This window comes from Lutra lutra, chromosome 6 (genome assembly GCF_902655055.1).
Source record: "Lutra lutra chromosome 6, mLutLut1.2, whole genome shotgun sequence".
Lineage (NCBI taxonomy): Eukaryota > Metazoa > Chordata > Mammalia > Carnivora > Mustelidae > Lutra > Lutra lutra.
The window spans coordinates 141,913,761-141,929,822 of NC_062283.1; the positions used below are offsets into that span (position 1 = coordinate 141,913,761).

At 45.2% G+C, this 16,062-nt stretch overlaps 1 protein-coding gene across 1 annotated transcript in view; it reads left to right on the forward strand.

Moving 5' to 3' along the window:
- The window catches only part of LOC125101694 (WAS/WASL-interacting protein family member 1-like), a 146,495-nt gene that overhangs the window by 99,033 nt on the left and 31,400 nt on the right, over positions 1 to 16,062 (forward strand). The window lies entirely within an intron of this gene.

The window sequence follows — 16,062 nt, forward strand, 5'->3', positions numbered from 1 at the left end:
CCTCATGCAGAAGAGTATATACCTCATACCTTTGAAAATGGATAGTTTTCTCTTGATGACTATGAATGAATAAGTAGCCTAGAGTCATAGTTGCAGGGTTTTATTAACAATCTACAAACTTATCTGTAAATTTCTTTTAAGCTTCCTTAAGCTGATTTGGTAATTACCCAAAAGAGTTTCTTTGCCTGCGTAGGAATGTGGATGTTAATGGTAAGTGTTGGAATAAGTTAATGTGGAGTTCAGTACCTTACTTCTCAGAACCAAACCTGAAACATGTAGTCCAGCTTTTAAGGTGCTGGGATGTGCAAACTTCATAGTCCGTGTAAAAAGGAATGCTCTCGTAAACTTTGCTAAAAGCATAAAACCCTGGTAAGTTTATGTATCTGGCTTGCCTGTACCTTAATTGTGATTGTGATATATTTTGGGCTGGAATTTGAATATTTGACCTCCTCAGAACTTTTGGTTTGGCCCAGAACCAAATGTAGTCTAAGAGCTGGCAGACGCTGTAGGAGAGCGTCTCACTGCGGAATTTTATTACCTTGGCGGAGACTTTGTTTCTTTGTTTCTCAATGGGGGCAAAATGCTTTTGAGTAATTCCAGGTGGAGGCTTGACAGGGTTTGAACATTAAAACTGGGTTACATAATTACACGCCATGGCCCATGTGATTAGTAACTTGTGTGCAAGCATATTGAAAATAAACAAGACCTCCTTCTTTTAGGTTTCACATTTATCCTGAGCTCTAGTTACTACTGTGGTGAAGATAAATGTCTCATTTCATTCCCCCCCACCCTTTTTCTCTCTCTCCTTTCCACCTACCTTCCCCCCTTCCTCTCCAGAGTAGGATATTGGCAAAATTAATTTCATTCATATAAACACACTGTTAAACCATTTCTTTCTGGTTTTGCTTTATATTATAGCAATGTGAGTTCTATAAATAAGCCTATGGAAATCACTGTGTGTTTCTTCTTGTCCCTATGTGACTTTTTTTTTTTTTAAGGTTTTATTTATTTATTTGCTAGAGAGGGAGAGAGAACACAAAGCAGGGTGAGTGGCAGCAGAGGGAGAAGCAGGCTCCCCACTGAGCAAGGATCCTGCTGGGGGACTTGATTCCAGGACTCTGGGATCATGACTTGAGCCGAAGGCAGACGCTTAGCCGACTGAGCCACCCAGGTGTCCCTCTTATTTTTAAATTAAAATTTTAATTTTTTATGTTTTATTACAAAAGCAGAGCTTTCTTTTTATGTTTTTATCTTTTTATGTTTATGTTACTTTTTAAGCATGTATTTGTAGGTGAAGGAAAATAATGACATTGTACAAAGGAGGAATGGTGCCTTTTTGGCATGCTGACTCTGATTCCAGCTCTGGGCAGGTCTGGGTCCTCAAGCCAGTTTGGCAGCCAGGCATGCTGCTAAGCTCTGTTAATAACCCCTGGTTGTAGGCCGGCCCAGTCCTGGTAATCTGGAGACAGGGTATTTATGCATTCCTGAAAGGGCTGATGCTGGTCTTCAGACTGGGTAGCATTTGACTTTGGAAAGCCCGCTGCACTGTGTAGCCTTCCCCGAGTAATGGGCCATGCAAAGTGGGCCTGGGCTGCCCCACACTGCACTGCGGCTCTGGCCTTCCCGCTCCACCCTCCTGCCGGCTGCTGCCCCCTCCCCGCCCCGACACACCGCTTTCAGCCTCCCCTGAAGACACCTCGCTGTTTCTAAGCCCAAACTTGTCAGATTCTTGTTTTATTTACATCACGTATCCTGTTTGTTGTTTATTGTTTACATCACATCATGCGTGAGACCGTGAAGGGTTAAGAGAGTGGGCAGAAGTCAGTTCTGCGTGGTTCTGCTGCTGCAGTGTCGCGGCCTGCGGGGGCCGCTTCCTGGAGGAGGGGGAGATAGTGCGCGCCCGCAGACTCTCCGCGGGGCCAGGCAGGGAGGCTTGCAGTGGAGGGCCTCAGTGTTCTGGGGGATGTTTTGCAACATATTTCTGGTGTGTCTTACTGTTTGGTCTGGCTTTTTTTTTTTTTTTTTCCCTCCTTTATAATAGGCGTTGATTTCAGAAATGGGAAGCATGCCCAGCTTTTAACAATAAACTGAAAGATATTTGGGGAAATTCTTTTTTGATACCTTCCTGATGTCTCTTTCGTGGACATAAAGGTTTTTTGATTAGTTCTTTACAAGTGTTTCTATTTATGATCTTCCCCCGCTGCTGGATTTGCAGGGTTATCAGCAAGGCCCTGCTCATCTCTTCCAGTGAGGTTTCAGCAGCGTGGGGCTCCTTTTGCAGGACCCTGGAGACCAGTCGGGTTGTGGGGAGTTGGCTCGAGACACAGAGTTTACATGCAGCAGGGTCGCACCCGGATATTGAAGGTTGCACCCCTCAGTTCTGAAAGATCTCCGGCCATCCCACTGCTGGGGTTTCACTGCCACGGGCACCCGAAATTTCCTGTCTCTTGCTGTGTAGCTTGAACTCTCTCTTCATTAAGACTTGGCAGGGAAGAAAGAAGAGACTTGGCAGGGATCTCCTGACTTTCTTCATTTCTGGACCTCCCCCTCCCCATTAATAATTGCTCAAGGCATAGGTCTCTGTCCACCTTTGACACTAATGGAAAGAGTGGAAGAGGCTTTGCCATTTCTGTCTTTCCTTTTTCCTTCCTTTATTAGTCTCCCTAGATGAAAAGGGGAAATAAAATAATACCGCATGGGACACATGGTGTAACAGATACCCAGGCTCTGAGCCACATCATTGTGACCCACTTCCATTTTCAGATACATCTTTGAGGTCATGTGGTTTCAGATGCATTTGGTGGTGACAGCCTTGTACACCTGACAGCCTGTTCTCTGCCTTCGTTCTGGCGCTGTGGGGGCCCATGTGGTTGGTGTACACACAGATCAAGATGGGAGCGTTAACACCTCTGGGCACAGCCTGAAACTAGGAGGGGACAGAAGCCAGTCGACACATGATTCTGTCTACTTCCCCCAAGGGTTCCAAGTGGCATCTGCCTGGCTCCCAGGAGATTGTGGTGGAATTGATGCCCTGTTGTGCACAGTATTGGTGACATGCGTTTGGACTGGCTTTCCCTTCTTCCGTTTCACTCTCCCTGTTCTCTCTTTCCTTCCTACTCCCACCTGAACCATCTGTACCCACGTCCTCATCTCAGGCTCCGTTTCAGGAATTACCCCAACTAAGATAGTGGTAGACTTCGTTCCTTGCCATCGTTTGAGTTTAGAGGGAAGTAGAAGAGATACACATTGATGAGTCACATGGTGAAAATATGCTATCTCCACCTTGAAAAGTTCTTTGAAGGAGGAAGTGCCTATTTCTATGAGAAGTGGACCTGACCTAGCATTGAGGATCAGGATTAGGCTGGAGTCAGGGCAGGAAGAGAGAAGATTCTTCCACTTCAAGCAAAGGAATAGTGTGTGCGAAAGTCCCATGGCAGGAGAGAATATGGCTGTAGTGTGAGGAGGGAGGAGGAGAGTGAAGAAGGTGAGGCCAGAGTTATGAGTTAACCATGTAAGACTTTGTCTTCTTAAGATCTTAGTCTTCATCCAAGAGCACTGGGGAGACCCCAAAGGGGTCTCACAAGGGGATTCAGGGAAGCCAGTTGGGATGCTGTTGTGTTAGCCTAGGAGAACAATGGTGGTGTGGCTGGGTGGCCAGGGAGGCGATGGAGAGAGCTGTATGCACTGGGCAGATACTGAGGAGGAGTCATCAGCAGGCCTTGGTAGGAGGTGGGGGGCAGGATGGGCTGGGTAGGTTGCCTTTCCATTGCCCTCAGACCCATGGGTGGAAATGGTAGGTAGGCAGCCTGGTGCATGGAGGAGAGAGATGTGTGCTGGGTGCTTTATGTACATGAAGCATGTGATCACTGCAGCCCTAAGACGGGAGTGGAGGCCGACTTAATCCGGGACTGCCCTTCCCTCAGAGAGCACTTTCTCACTCTGTTGACTTCTAAGCTATCAGCGACCATAATCTTGTTCAGTTTCCTTCTTCAGGAAGTTCTGTGAGTGAGGAGAACCTGCCTGGTGACTTATATGCCTTTATGGCTTCTGGGAGCTGTTAGTAAACATGTCAGCCTGATTTTCCATTGTTCGATTCAAGAGAATCCTAGAATGACTCGTGCTCCATTCGCTGGAAGCAAATAACAGTGCCCCTTTGAGGACACCTATCAGAGCAAAGCAGCATGTACTTGCATGTGGTCTTGGTAACGTGTAGCCATGTGTACCCGTTTGAAGTTAGATGCCAAAAGGAAGTAAGAAGTAGATGCACACAAGGAATTATGTTGTAAATGCTTGGAAGAAGTTGATGGCCTGTGGGGTTGTATATAGTATTTTCAGCATGGAAGAGAGACCCTGAGTTGTAGTGCTTGTGTATCGCAACTCAAATATGTAAGATATGTGTATGATATGTCATGAAAGATGTCAGAAGAATAAAAACAAGTTTAGATGATTTGCTGTGTTCACAGTTTGGAGGCATGATGTAGCTTCCCACTGTTATGTAACTAAAGGTAATTGGAATAATGGGATATTGAAGGAACAGATTGGTTTTCACCTGTGCAATGAATTCTGCCATCCTATGTCTCAACTGCACTGTGCTGCTGGACAGCTATTTCTTTTTAAAGTTGAAGTTTGGGGGGCGCCTGGGTGGCTCAGTGGGTTAAAGCCTCTGCCTTTGGCTCAGGTCATGATCCCAGGGTCCTGGGATTGAGCCCCGCGTCGGGCTCTCTGCTCTGCAGGGAGCCTGCTTCCTCCTCTCTCTCTCTCTGCCTGCCTCTCTGCCTACTTGTGATCTCTCTCTGTCAAATAAATAAATAAAATCTTTAAAAAAAAAAAAGTTGAAGTTTGGTTTACTTTAGCTTTTTTTTTTTTTTTTAAATCTTCTATTCTGTGGTCTGTATTCATCAAGAAAGGTTTCTGGCAAGTATATTCTTCCTGTCTTTAAGGCTGTTCCGCAGGAATTTCTTTATGATGACTTAAACAGGGAAATGATAAATAACCCAGGGCAAAGGAGCCTAAAAACATGAGGTGAGTTAATTGTTTTAGTCTTTTAAAGGACAATTTAGCTTGGAATGATGATGCCCTGAGGTGGGAGTGGTCTCCGTTCCTAAAAAAGGGCCTTTATTTAAGTGGGTCTTAACTGCTGAGCCTCTGGTTCGGCTTTGGGCTTTGGATGTGTAAGAAATATATATATATATATATATATATATATATATATATATATATATTTAAATGTTTTTGCACATTCTAGAAATGAACTGGTGCACTTTGGCTTCCCAGACAACTTTGGGGCATGTTTCTGTGTGATCTTCATCAAGATGTGGAGACTCTTGGACCAGAAGTAACTGGTTTTCCCGATGATAGGGAAGAAAGTGGAAGAAGCATTTTAGAATGGCTTTATTAAACTGCTGTGTTCCAGAACATGGATTTGTTTATTACGCCGCTCACTCGTCGAGCAGTCCTTGCACATGCAGACTTTCCCAGGCCCCATGTTAGGAATGCTGAAGAAAGGCTCCTTGAACAGAGTCTGTGCCCTAGTGAAGCAGGTGGGCACGGAGTTTCCGCAAAGTGTGGTTAGTGCTCTGATAGAGATTTGACCCCAGAGCAGTGTTACATCTGAAAGTTAAGACTGATTATCCCTCATATGTGATGTCAGGGAGGCTGTCTCAGGAGAGCCGTGTAAATTGGTCTTGAGAGCGAAGAGACATTTGCTGTTGAAGTGGAGGGGGGCATTTTAGTGGGGAAGGAAAGCGCTGAGACACTGGAGTACACGGTGTGCTGTGGGCTACAGGGAGCTGCAATGGGGCCCGTACGACAGGAGCTGGAAGGCTCAGTGGCGTTTCCTATGCTATGAGAAGAAGTCAGGGACTTGTAATCCTATTGAAAGGCTTCAAACTGGAGTGTAACAGGATAAGACTCGTGCCTTAGAATTTTCCTCTGGCTGCTGTGTGGAGGGGAGATGTGTGGACAGAGGATGGATGAGAAATAGGCAGCAGGGAACAGTAGAGGCAGGGCTAGGGACAGCTCCTGCAGGATGCTGAAGGACAGGGAGGCACATGTGAGGGAGAAAGAAAGAAGGAGCCCAGAGATTTACTGGCACCTGAACTTGAAGATGAGGCGGCCGCCAGCCTGGGGTAACTGACGGGCTTCTGTCTTGTCACAGTGGCCGGAGGGGAGGGTAGTATCCTGGTTTGGGTACCCAGAAGTGGGTTATTTGGGGACAGGGTAGAGTTGGAAATAGTATCTTTAGTTTGGGTCTTTTTGATTTTCAGGGGGGACAGCTGGTAGGTCGGGAAGGGCCGTGGAAGCTGGAGATGGAGCCTTAGCTGTCATGAGCATTGGTGGAAGCCACAAAGCCACCCAGAAGGGAGGATGTTGAATGTGGACGGATGTGGACCAAGCTCAGGCTGAGCAGCATCGTGGGGAGGGGTGGAGGTGTGGGGGAGCTTGGGAGGGAGGCGGGGAGTGAAGGGGGTGGGCAAGGGAAGGAGCCCGGTAGAGAACAAATGAGCAAGAAGTTGTGCAGGGAGCATTTCTTAGCTTTTTGGGACAAATGAAAAGTGTTTCTGGAGAAACGATAGTCGATAGTCCATGTTTCTTACTAGGACCTAAATTGGTTTTCTTTTAGATGCCACTTGTAAGGAGGTATTTATCATGCCTAAAGTTTGCTGTTCAAGTTTAAAAATCACAGGACTTTATAAAAACCCTGTAGGAGATGACGTGATTATCCATTTTTCGTTGTCCATGGTTTTTTTCTTGTTTCTTATTGACTAAGTCCTGTTACAGAAGGCCCTGAGACTGTAGCCAAGCGGGACTTCATAGGATTGCAATATGTACTACAGATGTTTCCACTTTAGTTGGTTGCCTCTGATTAGAAGTCCTGCTTCTCAGAGGGGGCTCTGTGTGCTTAACCTGGATTTACAGAGCCAGAGGCTGAGGCTCAAGGTCACACCCACCGCCACAGCCGAGGAAAAATTAGTGTTGAAGGGCTCCTTGTCTCTGTGGAGCAGTTAGCTACCCCACCTCCCCGTAATTAAAAGTCTATCACAGTTCCCACTTCAAACGTAACATTTTCCTACCTGCAGCAGACAGCCTCAGAAGAGAATTCTGAACCTTCCCATGGGGCAGAGTGGGAGGGCTTCCCCACAAATACTCATTAGCCCCTTTCATCCCCAAAGATGAAAGATCTTTCAGACATCAGTAATCCCCACAAAATCCCTTTGAGTCTGGGAGGTAGAAAATTCACACTGGGAGAGTGAGTCTGGATGGAGGGAGACCTGAAGGTGCTTTTCCCAAAGGGTTCGTGTCGCCGTAGACCAGCCCTAGAACCGAGACGCTGCGTTTGTGATCTGATTCAGCACATATAATACCATACTGATGATGCTTTTGTGGTCCTGGCTCCTACAAAAGTTGCAGTAATCCATGCTTGACGCATAGCTGATATTATTGTTGATTTGCTGATGTGGGTACAGGGGTTCCAACCAAAAGACAGTATCGATGAAGGTAGTCATGAGTTCCTTTCTGCATCAGAACTGATTTACTTAGAACGTTAGTCTTTTGGTAAAGGACTGTACTGTGATTTTAAAATGTCTGGATAAGGTTTAAGCATATTAATCTTATCTAATAAATTGAACGCAATGCTAAGTTTATTTAACAGTATTTAAACTATTTTTTTGAGGATGAGAGCTTTTCAAATTATTACCAATAAGCCCTTCTCTTATATGTTTATTAAGTTCTTCCTAAGGGATGAAGATGCTATTAGTGCCTAAACTATGATTGATGTACTTTCTGTCTTGAGAACAAATCCCAGTACTTACTTAAAATAGTATTAGGTTCTCAGACAGTTGTCCACAGAGCTGGGGATGGGCATCAGTGCTCATCTCATGACTAGGGCCTTGAGGAATTTGAGGGTAAGGAGGGGAGGCTGGTAGAGTGGTGAGAGAGAATTGGGTCTTAGAGCAGCTCTGGGTGAGGACGGTGGGGTGCAGCAGTTGCTAACGGTAATTGATTTGGCGTATGAGGCATGGGGAGTCGAATTCCTGTAGTGGTTGAAGAGGCTGAAGGAAGTGGAACATTCATTTTGGGCCCTGAGATGCATATGCTACTGTCCTTTCCCACCTCCTCTCCCTTTGCAGCCACTTTCCAATTGAAGATTTTGTTTTTCTTTTTTCTTTTTTTTTTTAAGGTTTTATTTATTTATTTGACAGAGATCACAAGTAGGCAGAGAGAGAGGGGGAAGCAGGCTCCCCGCTGAGCAGAGAGCCTGATGCGGGGCTCGATCCCAGGACCCTGAGACCATGACCTGAGCCGAAGGCAGAGGCTTAACCCACTGAGCCACCCAGGTGCCCGGAAGATTTCGTTTTTCATCCTTATGAAGTACATGCTAAAATACCCCTGGGAAATATGTTGCTAATTCCATGCTGAAGTCGTTACAATGAAAGGTCTGGAATACTTTCAATCTAGGGAAATTCTGTGGTTATAGTTGTTTAGGGAGGTACAGGAAGGTTAGATTCAGTAAGTAATTTTTTTTTTAAGATTTTATTTATTTATTTGACAGAGATCACAAGCAGGCGGAGAGGCAGGCAGAGAGAGAGGAGGAAGCAGGCTCCCTGCTGAGCAGAGAGCCCGATGCGGGGCTCGATCCCAGGACTCTGAGATCATGACCTGAGCTGAAGGCAGCGGCTTAACCCACTGAGCCACCCAGGCGCCCCTAGATTCAGTAAGTAATTTGAGGCTAGTTGGTGTGGACTCTGGTTTGGTCCAAAGAGAGGGTGGGGCTTGAATGCTGGATGGACAGCCATGGGGAGAGCAAGCTCCAGAACACGTAACATAGCAACACCTTCAGTTATATCCAGCTACTGAGTATTTAAAATCCCCTCCCCCAGTTCTTCTAATTTTGCATGCACAGAGATCACATTTAATACATTTGCCATAATCTCTTTCTCAGTATTTCCCATACTAAATTGGGCTCAAGAACAAGAAGCTGTTTATTCTACAAACTCATAAAGCATGCTGAGTAACTTTCTTAGTGACAGATAATTTATTTTTAAAGAACAACAATCCCGGAGTGCCTGGCTGGCTCATTTGGTAGACAGTGTGACTCTTGATCTCAGTGTCATGGGTTTAACCCAAGTTGGGTGCAGAGATTACATTAAAAATTTTTAAAAAATCCCACAACAATCCTAAAGGCTCAGCCTTACACTAAATTCAGAAATAGCCCTGTGCTAGATAGCCTGCCCCTTCAGAAGTCTCCCTTGCTTGTCCATGATTGGAGAAGTCTTCAGTGACCTAATTAATTATTATTTTAGAATATTATGAGGATACTTGTAGAATATTGTGTTAGATACAGAAACAACAGTTTCTGAGTCTGACTGTGTGGGTTTCTCAATTTACATTTTCCTTTTAGCTTATAATTTACCTACCTACTCAGTTCCTAGAGAAATATTTTTTGAAAAATGTTTTACAGTATTTGTTAGAAACGGACATTTAGGCCTGGCCTTGGCATTACTGAGTCATCTTGGTAGCCTTGCACTAGTTAAAAATAATTCAGAGTTTTTAATAGGACTGCTCACTGTGGAAGAAAGCCTGTATTTATTTCTGCTTTACAGAAACCAAGACAAGAATAGAGAACTAGCATTTATTATCTAACCTTTATTAACTTGGACCAGGCCCTATGTCAGATAATTTAAAGATTTTTTTTTTTCTCGTTTTGTTTTCACAACAGTCTGGAAGATGGATGTAATCCTTTCCATTTTGTGTGGAGGGAGATGAGGTTTAGAGACGTGGGTGAATGACTAAGGGTAGGTCCCCGCTTTGTCCCTAACTCTTCACCAGGCACTCTGGCATTCTGATGACTGAACTCTTTTCTATTTTGCAAGCACGTTCTGGGATTTCCAATTTATTTGCATCATCATGAACTCCTTTCAATGAAAGCTCATTCAGTAGGATGGATGGTGCTGGTCTGGTGTCAGCAGGAGGGTCCCACCAATGCAGGCACGTGACTTCTCTCGAAGTTGTTGTCTTCGAATGACTAAAGCCTAGGTGACAGCTCAGACTCCAGGTGTGTCGGTCATGGGCCACCCTGATCCGCTCTTCCGTCTGCACTCACTTCACCTGGTACAACATCCCGCCCCATGCTTGTCCGTGTCCTCTGGGGCTCAGGTCTGGGTCTCTCTGTCCTTCATCTGTGCTGCCTCCTCTCCTTACAAGAATGCATGGCCTCCCCGCTTCTTCACGTCAAACCCTGGCCCACAGCAAAGCCCCCCGCTCTGCCCCCAGGTTAATGTTGTCCTGGTCTGAAGTCCCAGCCCATAGCTGCCTGGTGTTCTGGAGGCTGTTGCCCTGGACCATCCTTCCTGGTGCCAGTCTGCTCTTGTCTATGGATATAGGATCTGCCTTCATCTCAGGAAATGGATTCTCTATACCCTCCAAACCCTTTATTTATTTAGTTTTAAAGATTTTTATTTATTTATTTGAGAGAGAACAAGAGAGAGCATGAACCGGGAGAAAGAGAATCAGTCTCCCCTGCTGAGAAGGGAGTTCAAAGTGGGGGTCCGTCCCAGGATCCCAGGATCCCAGGATCCCAGGATCATGACCTAAGCCGAAGGCAGATACTTAACCGACTGAACCACCCAGGTGCCCCTCCTGCAAACCCTTTAAAAAAATTCTGTAGTTTGTTTCATTATAGAGATTGATATTCTCTTATAAGTATGTTTTGTTTTCTTTTTAAGCTGGATCCAAACTACATCCTCCTCTAGTTCGGGTTGATAATCTTGTGGCATTGGTGTTGAAAATGTCTGTTTTGGATAGATTGAAAATTTTTTTTTAAACCAAGAGACGTTTCTGGCATTTTTCACAGCACCATCTTGCTCTCACCCCAGATGGCTGATTGTCTCGCTTCTTTATGTAATTTATAATGTCTTTGCTATCTTTCTTCTCTTCCTAGCCTGAGGCCCTTTGATAAGTGGTGCTGTGTCTGATTCATTCTTACATCATACGTTCACAGTGCCCAGCGTAACACCTTGCTGTTAATGGGGACTTACATGTTACTAAGTGTAAAATTGGCTCTTTGTCAGCTACAGTTCATCCAGCTGAAGGTTCAGGTGCACCCCGTGTCAAGCTGTAGGTTGAATTTTTATGGATCCTAGGTTGGTTGCTTGGTTTAAAAAGATCCTGATGTCGGTTTATTCCTTGGGTCATTTTGGCATGTGCTATAGCATAAAGTGAGGCAGCAATAGCCCTGTGATCACTGGAAAGCCAACATGGGCTCCTCTCTGTAAAATTAATTGAATCAAAAACCAAAACAGTGTTCTGGCCAGTGTTTCTCTCACCTTCCAGAAAGACATCATTATCTGTACTACGGCTATCAGTTTTGTATTTGTTAGCATTGTTCAAAACCTTATCTCTGATTTCCATACCACTGACACGGGAACCACAGGGGCCTTCTCTGTGAGCTGGTACCTTTTATCTCACTTGTACTGTTTGTCAGTGGGAGGCATTAGAACATCTGTGAAGGGTGTTTAAAGGAGAATTTACTACAAACCCCACAAACTATTTTCAGAAGTAAAAGAATATACTTTGCAGGCAAGGGTGTATAGGCACAGGTGTTTTCTTTCCTAAATATTTGACTTAGAGCAGAAATGTTAGGTAAAAACAACATGGTCTCTTCAGGTGTCAAGTATGTTTCCTTTAAGTTACAATGACATCAAGTGCTGTGAATTATGTTGCTATAAAAATAGCATCTGAAATAATGTTTCACGCCCCGACCAACATCCCCCAGCCTCCGGAGGAACCTGTGAGCTGTCACCGGGGTAACAGTTAAAGCAAGCAAAATGAGCCTTGCCTGGGGAGAACTTGATGTTTTTCTGGTGAGTTCTGTAGCATGAACTTTCTCAGCGAAGCTCATGACTTTGAAATCGCTGTTTCCTGGAGGTGTCCTGGGGCCAGTCTGAAAAATACTTCTTTGTCCACTGAAGCATTAGCCTGTGCTCTCTCTCCAGGGAGGAAAAGTGTGGCAGCTGAGGAACGTTTAGGAGGATGAAATATTTTAGTCATCTGCAGTAGCCGATGTGGCAGTGTGGAGTGTTAGAGCGCACGTGGGAACAAATCTTTCCAAGTTTACTTAAATCCAAGGATTCTTTGAATCACCTGCCACTGACGATTGAAATCACTTGCATCACTATTGGATCCTTCCTTCCTTCCTTCCTTCCTTCTCCCCCATATAGTCATTCAGCAGTTATTTACTTTCCAGGCACTATGAAAGGGATCATTGGTTACACTGGCTTTATAAACAAATCTTCTGGGGAAAAAAAACTCCACAAATATCTTTTGTATAAAATGCCCCTTTTCAGCAGTTATGTCTGGCGTTGGAATGAGGTAGAGTTCTGGCTCATTTGAGCTCTGTGGCAAAGGTAGGCACCCCTGATCCATTATTTCCTGGGGTCCGCTCACACTGCCTGAGAGGTGTTGCCATCAGCCTGACCCTGGAGCTTTTTGGCTCTCCTAGGGTATTTATTCCACGGGTATTTGGTGAAGGCTGTTTGATGAGAGGGTTCCCTGGGGATGGCTTAGAATCTGGAACTGATCCGAACATACTTGTTGATAGAAAAGTGGTTGATGAATCAGTTCTATAGGTGCATTTCGGGTGCCTGCCCTTTCCAGGGTTGTACAAATGTTTCCTAGTTTAGGGTCCGTAGGTCCTTTCAGTTTTTCCCCCTTTTGCTAAAGGAGCACTTGAATCCAATGCCTTCTCCTTGTGTGCTGCTGCTTGCCATCTTTAGAGGCCGTTGTATTGTGCTAATTTGCTAATTGAACAGGTTTTCCGTGGTACCTCATTTGATTGCATTTATTCTTTTATCTCTTTGCTGCTTCAGTTACTGAATGAAAAGGAAGACTGCCGCCACTCTCAGGGCGAGGGCAGAGGAAATGATAATATTCCACCAATGGAAGCTGTTTGTCTAACGAATAAATGGATAGAATTTCCTTCCGTAATTTCTTTAGCTGTTCGTGTGGGACATTTTGCCTGTTTTGCTTAGAGCTCGTGTTGGTCAGACTAAGCAGGTGCAAGAATGTGATAGGTGGAGAGAGATAAGAAGTTACCTGTGGGAGGTGCTGCTTCGTTTTTAATAATCCCGCCTCCCCCAAATCCTGTTATGTTTATGAATCCTCCTTTATTATTTTTTTTTAATTAAAGTTTTTATTGAAGTGAATCTTTGCACTCAACATGGGGCTCGAACTCAGGGCCCCAGTATCAAGAGTTACCTGCTCTTCTGACAGAGCTGGCCAGGAATCCCATGAATCCTTCTTTCTCCCCTTTTTAAATTTTTATTTATTTATTTATTTATTTAGTTAGTTAGTTCATTCTTATTTATTTATTTCCATGAGAACGAGAGTGCAGGGGGGAGGGGTCAAGGAAGAGGGAGAGAGAAACTCCACGCCGAGCTCTGGGCCCGACACGGGGTTTGATCCCACCACCCTGAGATCATGACCTGAGCCGAAACCAAGAATCTGACGCCTAACCGACTGTGCCACCCAGGTACTCATCTCTCCTCTCTTTAAACAGATGCTAGGTATGCTGATGGGGTAGTTCTGGGTGTTGACAAGGCTGGAAGAGAGGGTGGGGATGGGCAGGACAGTCGTCTCACAGGAGAGAAGAGGAAAGCAGGTATTTCCTGCCATCATCGTGTAGGTGGTCTCCTGGCCACACACAGTTTTAAGTGTCTTATATATGGGGAGATTGCCTGACTCACATCTGTTTTCTGTGGGCCTAGCGCTGTGTTTTAAAGTGGGTGCAAGCTTCCCCTAGTGCTACACGTGTGACTTTGGTGCATAGATGCTATGGTTTTGGAAGTGCTAGGAATTCTGGTACTGCTGTAATGTACTGAAGAAGGTCCTGCCCACCATTCACGGGGTTCTGTCCATCAGCTGGAGGAGGGTTGTCCTCAGGGTGGAAGCCAAAATTCAGTGATGGCTTTAGCTCACCAAGGCTGAATCAGTTTCTTTTGTCTTGACAAGGGATGAACTAGGATCCTTAGTGTCTTTGCTTGTGTTGGAAAACTTGGTGATGAGTGTTAGGTAAGTAGAGGGATTGAGGAAACCAAATACGATGCCAGGTGTATGCTGCCTCAGGGCTTTAGGTGAAGGACTCCGAGCAAACCAGATGGAAATTTGTGGCCTTTTCTGACCTGCCTATGGAAATCCTGTTGTGTCTAGCCTGCTGTCCTCTTATAGGTTGAAGCTGGTTCAAGGGAGGGGGACTGGTCCACTGTCCTCCAAGGGAGCAAAGTCACCATGTGGGCATGTTTTAAAACATTGATGGAATCCCAATGGAGAAAGATCCATTCTGCTGTACCAGGGACAGTGAGTCTGTGGGCATTATTATTATCATCGAATTTGGGTTTGTCTTCATGGCTGGGTTTGGGGCCACTCGTCTGGGCTTCTGGGTACCTTATCCCTGTGGAGCCTGTTGTCCCCACAATGTTCTGTGATCTCTGGCTTATTTGTTTATAGTCTGCGAGAATGTCAGACTCTTGGTTAGTATCCTATTCCCATCACTTAGCCTAGTGCCTTGAACATAATAGACGTTCAATAAATACTCCTTGAATTGAATTAACTTAGTTAAACGTCCTGCATATCTGTTGCTCAGGTCAACTTTTGCATCCTTAAATTTTGTCCCAGGATACATGAACTTGGTGAGAATTCTAGGGAAGGCTTATTCTGAGCAGAAAGCAGCCTAGGGAATACAGTGGCCCAAATGGATACGCCTGTCCTGCTCCCAGCTCTTCATTGAGGGTTTTTTCTGTTTTTTGTTTTGTTTTGTTTTTTTCCCCCTCCTGTTTCACATGAGCCGGTTTTGTAAACAACAAAGACCTGCTGGAGTTTGGCTCAGGGTCAGCAGTAAATGTATATGATGTGTGGATAGAAGTCTGCCATTTGGGGAGGATAGACTGAAACTTCTATTTTCATTTTAATTAGTCATCCCTTTGTCTTGAATGGTGGATTCTGTAACATTCTCTCGGCTGCCCGGCGACTGTCCGGTCTCTCTTTGTTAAGGGCAGCATCTGATTCCAGTAGAGGGCTCAGTGCAGGAATGAGGTGCGAGTGTCGGCGTGAGAGGCGGGTGCACTCGTCCTGTCCTGAAGCCCGTCTTACCTCCTGCCTCCGAGTGAGAGCCACAGAGGGGTTTGTCCATTATGTCTCAGAAGTCTCTATGGGCTGAGTCACTGTGATAATGAGCCTCCTGTGAGTGGAGGTCCAGGGCGGGAGGCGGGGGGCTCTGTCAGGTGGCACAGACCCGGCTCCTGTGAGGGGCTGATGGAGTTACATTTCTTGCTCCTGGAAAACTTCCTAGGATCTTGTTTTACTACAAACATTGAATCTCTGAATTGATTAGCTGCCTTGCTAACAGCTAGGCTAAAGTAAACCCAGAAATTCCAAAACTTTTTTTTTTTAAATTCAGAGAGATGGTGGTTATACAGGGGTTTAATTTGAAGAAGGTGTGAATTGTGGAAATTTCTCAGCGAGAAATGCATTCTTTTTACATAACTGGATAGGGGAGCCTATTTTAAGGACATGGGTTAAGGAGTAGTAACTGTCTTTGCCCCACCAGTTTCTCGGGGACCCGTGTTGGTCATTGCACTGAAGGGTGCAGGCTCTCATGCTCTTGTAGCTCAGCAGTGAAAGTTTTGTAACCACTGGATGTTGTGACTTATTTTGATTCAGGTGGTAGCTTTCTTGAGGCGTGGCCTTCTTTTATTTTTAATGATGATGTGGCCGGAGGTCCAATTATATTCAGCTTTTAGGAGGGCGTGGGATAGCATCTTCAGCATTGTAAAACCGAAAGGCTTTTCATCACAGAGCTCCTGGGAGAAAAATGTAAGGTCGGTTCATGTTAAATTAAAATGATGTCGTGATGACAGGTTGGCAGGCAGCGCCTGGGCTCCAGGACCGGCTGGCGCTCGTGAGTAAAAGCAGTTGATGGATGCCTCTGTCCACACGTGGTGCCCGTGTGCTGTTATAGGTACAACACGCGCGTTGTGTAACTGAAAATGTAAACTTGCTAGAGCTTTA